The sequence below is a fragment of the Etheostoma spectabile genome, unplaced genomic scaffold (assembly GCF_008692095.1).
Source record: "Etheostoma spectabile isolate EspeVRDwgs_2016 unplaced genomic scaffold, UIUC_Espe_1.0 scaffold00008891, whole genome shotgun sequence".
Classification (NCBI taxonomy): Eukaryota; Metazoa; Chordata; class Actinopteri; order Perciformes; family Percidae; genus Etheostoma; species Etheostoma spectabile.
The window spans coordinates 1-5,644 of NW_022603637.1; positions in this window are offsets into that span (position 1 = coordinate 1).

Here is a 5,644-nt window from a genome sequence, read left to right on the forward strand (position 1 = left end):
ACACACACACACACACCTTCATAGTAACTTTCACGGTAAGAGCTTTGGTTCCTCCCTCCTGTGTGACTGTGGTTGTTTTGTTGTCAGTGTGTTCGTCTTCCTTTTTCCCCTGAATGCAACACAAGGCCTTTCAACAGCCTCAGTGACGCCAGTGGAAGAAGTACTGAACTCAACACAACTTGACAGACTCTCTGGTCCCTGAACGCAACACAACTTGACAAACTCTCTGGTCCCTGAACCCAACACATTGTGAAGACACTCTGTGGTCCCTGAACTCAACACAATGACAGACTCTCTGGTCCATGAACTCAACACCCTATGGCAGACTCTCTGGTCCCTGAACGCAACACAACATTACAGACTCTCTGGTCCCTGAACACAACACAATATTAGGAAACTATTTGGGCCCTAAACTCAACACAAACACAGACTCTCTGGTCCCTGAACTCAACACAACAATAACAGACTCTCTGGTAGCTGAACTCAATACATCATGACAGATTCTCTGGTCCCTGAAGTCAACACAATATGACAGAATCGTTGGTCCCTGAAAGTAACACCACATGACAGACTCTCTGGTACCTGAACACAACACAACACAATAGACTCTCTCGTCCTGAACACAACACAATATGAAGAAACTCTTTGGTCCCTTAACTCAAAACAAAGACAGACTCTCTGGTCCCTGAACTTAACACAACACGATAGACTCTCTGGTCCCTGAACACAACACAATGTGGCAGACTCTGTGGTCTGAGAATGCAACACAACATGACAGACACTGTGGTCACTGAACGCAACAACATGACAGACTCTCTGGTCCCTGAACGCAACACATTGACAGACTCTCTGGTTCTTGAACTCAACACAATATGATATTCTCTGGTCCCTGAATGCAACACAATATGACAGACTCTTAAGTCCCTGAATTCACAGTATGACATACTCTCTGGTCCTTGAACGCAACACAATATGACAGACTCTCTGGTCCCTGAACGCAACACAACATGACAGACATGACAACATGACAGACATGACACACACACACACACACACACCTTTCATAGTAACTTTCACGGTAAGAGCTTTGGTTCCTCCCTCTGTGTGACTGTGGTTGTTGTTGTCAGTGTGTTCGTCTTCCTTTTTCCCCTGAATGCAACACAAGGGCCTTTCAACAGCCTCAGTGACGCAGTGGAAGAAGTACTGAATGCAACACAACTTGACAGACTCTCTGGTCCCTGAACTCAACACAACTTGACAGACTCTCTGGTCCATGAACTCAACACAACTTGACAGACTCTCTGGTCCCTGAACACAACACAATGTGAAGAAACTCTGTGGTCCCTGAACTCAACACAATGACAGACTCTCTGGTCGATGAACTCAACACCCTATGGCAGACTCTCTGGTCCCTGAAGGCAACATAACATTACAGACTCTCTGGTCCCTGAACACAACACAATAGTAGGAAACTATTTGGGCCCAAAACTCAACACAAACACAGACTCTCTGGTCCCTGAACTCAACACACACAATAGACTTTCTGGTACCTGAACTCAACACAACAATGACAGATTCTCTGGTCCCTGAAGTCAACACAATATGACGGACTCTGTGGTCCCTTAACTCACAGTATGACAGACTCTCTCGTCCCTGAACACAACACAATATAAAGAAACTCTTTGGGCCCAAAACTCAAAACAAAGACAGACTCTCTGGTCCCTGAACTCGACACAACACGATAGACTCTCTGGTACCTAAACTTAACACAAGATGATAGACTCTCTGGTCCCTGAACGCAACACAATATGAAAGAATCTTTGGTCCCTGAATTCACAGTATGACATACTCTCTGGTCCTTGAACGCAACATAACATGTTAGATTCTCTGGTCCCTGAACTCAACAAAACATAATAAACGCTCTGGTCCCTGAACTAAACACAACATGACAGACTCTAGGGTACATGAACTAAACATAATGTGACAGACTCTGTGGTCACTGAACGCAAGACATTGACAGACTCTCTGGTTCTTGAACTCAACACAATTTGACATTCTCTGGTCCCTGAATGCAACACAACATGACAGACTCTTTAGTGCCTGAATTCACAGCATGACATACTCTCTGGTCCTTGAACGCAACACAGTATGACAGACTCTCTGGTCCCTGAACGCAACACAACATGACAGACTCGATGGTCCCTGAACTCAACACAATATGACAGACTCTCTGGTCCCTGACAGCAACCCAAGAGACCTGTTTCAGCTTCATCGGGGGGGGGGGAGGAGACAGAAAGAATCCTGTAGAACCAGAAACTGACAACAGAGATCAGAAGAGCAGACACACACACACACACACACACACACACACACACACACACAAAGAGACACACAGGAAATTTTACTCTGTAAACTGATGGGGGGGGGCTATTGAGTCATATTATCGTACCCAAGCCTGAGACACATGTCAGATCCCAAGTTTCACAAAGTCTGACAGACATACCCATTCATCCTAAATTGTAAAGGCCAAGTGACGTCATGGTGCCCTCTAGTGACGTCAGCAGGAACTACAAGCAGAGCTCTAGTTAATAATGTAGTTCAGTGGTAACATGGCGCCCTCTGGTGACGTCAGCAGGAACTACAAGCAGAGCTCTAGGTAATAATGTAGTTCAGTGGTAACATGGCGCCCTCTGGTGACGTCAGCAGGAACTACAAGCGGAGCACCAAACATCTTCTCACATTAAAACATGTTCCAGCTTTTAGTAGTTTCACTTCTAAGTTTTTATCTTCACACTCATCCCACTGTGGAAATGAGACTTTACTCCATGTGATGTAGTGATGTAGTAATACTACATCCTTTATCTGGATGGTTCCATAGTACTGTGATGTAGTGATGTAGTAATACTACATCCTTTATCTGGATGGTGTCATAGTACGTGTGATGTAGTGATGTAGTAATACATCCATCCTTTATCTGGATGGTTTCCATAGTACTGTGATGTAGTGATGTAGTAATACTACATCCTTATCTGGATGGTTCATATTACTGTGATGTAGTAATACTACATCCTTTATCTGGATGGTTTCATAGTACTGTGATGTAGTGATGTAGTATACTACATCCTTTATCTGATGGTTTTCATAGTACTGTGGTGTAGTGATGTAGTAATACTACATCCTTTCTGCTGGATGGTTTCATATTACGTGATGTAGTGATGTAGTAATACTACATCCTTTATTGATGGTTTCATAGTACTGTGGTGTAGTGATGTAGTAATACTACATCCTTTATCTGGATGTTTCATAGTACTGGTGAGTAGTGATGTATAATACTACATCTTTATCTGATGGTTCATAGTACTGTGGTGTAGTGATGTAGTAATACTACATCCTTTATTGGATGGTTTCATAGTACTGTGATGTAGTGATGTAGTATACTACATCCTTTAAAGTATTTGGTTAAAAAGACGTCTTAAAAGCCCAAAAGTCAATTTGGGATTTTATCCCAAAAACTCTTATTTTAAAAAGTCATTTTCTATCAAAAAATCACGTTTAACCTCCTGTTGTCCTCGGGTCTCATTTGACACATTTTCAAAACGTTTCTACATCATAAATTTGGGTTTTCTTTCAACCAAATTTAATAACCAATAATATTTGTGCAGTCTTTAATTCTACCAGACCCATTTTGTTTTTTGTTGAACTTTTTATTTAAACATTTTAATCATGTTACGTAACATTGCCTGACAGATATATAAAAGTAATAAAGCAATGACCGGCCATATATGTCATAAAAAAGGAGGAAAAACAAGGGATTAAACTAGAGAGTTCTGCAGACATTTTAACAGTGTGTCTCCTACTTGCACATCCTAATAATAAACTAAAAATAATAAAAGTGTTACATGTCTTAACCCTTTAGAGACCTTTTTAAAACCTATTCAAAAGCTGTTTTCCAGAAACAGCTATGACGTAGCTAGTACTAAACCAACCAGACTCCATTTAAAAAACAGTCCTTTTAGCGTGTATAGAGCCAACATATTTTCACATGTAATTAGTAAAGTATGTGTTTATTTGAACCAACAATAGAGTTATGATGGTTGGAAAAGTGTAGAAAAGACCAAAAATCAGCTTTTCATAGTTATATTTGGTTTCTCTTGACTCTGAATGAAGTGTGTGTTACGATGCTAAAATGACTGTTTATTTCCATGGAGTCTGGTGGGTGTGGTCCATCGTGACATCATGTTAGCTGACAGATAACTCTTCTTCTCCTTCCTTCCTCTCCTCCTCCTCTCCCAGTCTGTCTTCTATCAAACAGCTGTTGGTGTTGAGGTCTGAAGTCAATTAGGAGTCAGTCAGTTGGTCAGTTAGTCCATCATGACATCATGTCAGCTGACCAATAACACCTCTTCTCCTTGTTGCTATGGTGATTTCCACAGTGAAGAATCCAGATATTTTTTCTACGTTGTCTATCGGCAGTTGGTGCAAATAGAGCCAAAAGTTTATGTCCGATGGACTCCATAGTTACATGTCTGCGACCGGCACAAGATTTCCTACATTTTGACCAATAGCTATGTATGAAGAGTGAAAACTGGAGAAGAGAGAGACAACTGTTTGAAAAGCTTTAAGAGATCCGTACTGCAGCCCCCCTCCTGTCCTCCCCTCTATCTCTCACCATCCACCACATACACACACATTGGAAAATCTGAGCAGGTCTGAAAACGGGACGATTCGTAAACTGGGATTTGGGCGAAACCTTGCTTGATATCTTAACGCCCATTCAGCCCAATAAACACCAAAGTCTTGTCTTCGGTTTAAATTTTTAATCATGTTTCTACGTTAAAGTATGGAGGTACAGCACGGTCCCAAAGAGGGGGGGCGTTAGAGCAATGTTGAGCTATTTCCCGAACATATCCCATTAAAGTCTATGAGAAATCTGTCGCCGTTTTTTGGCGATTTTGTGAAAACCGCGCTGCAAATCTCTTAGAAAAGTCATAGCCCACCATTCCCGATCCTTACACACGTTTTGATGTATTGTGTGTGCGTGTGTTGGCAACGCTCCGGGACTAGTAGCAGGACAAAGATTGGCGGATGAAGATAATAAGTATGAAAAACAACAGTCATTGCTCTGATTGCTGCTATAGCAGAACACTGAATAAGCAATGTACCACAGCATCACCACCTCGGAGGCGAAGCTCTGGCTCGGGATGGACTGGGACCGACCAGACCTGAAACCAAACCAGCCAGTCCACAAAGAACCTAAACCATCAGCTTCTGACATTACATGACATGTCATTAGCTGATGTTTTATCCAAAGCGACTTACAGTTTGCTATCTATATACGTCAGAGGTCCCACGCCTCTGGAGACACTAGGGGTTCAGTGCCTTGCTCAGGGACACATGGTTGATGTCTAGTTGATGTATTGCAGTGGAATCAAACCCGGAGCATGTGTCATATCCACTGCACCATGACCCCCCCAACATCATGTTTGAGAAGGGCCGTCCACACCAAGATCCAAACTTTAAAGATGTTTTTCATCTCTTCAGACGCTGCAGAAGTCTCTCGTTAGCATCTCGGAGGCTCTGTCACATCGGGGGGTGACAAGCACAACAGCAACGTGACATTAGCGACGTCAGCTAGCGTCGCTAA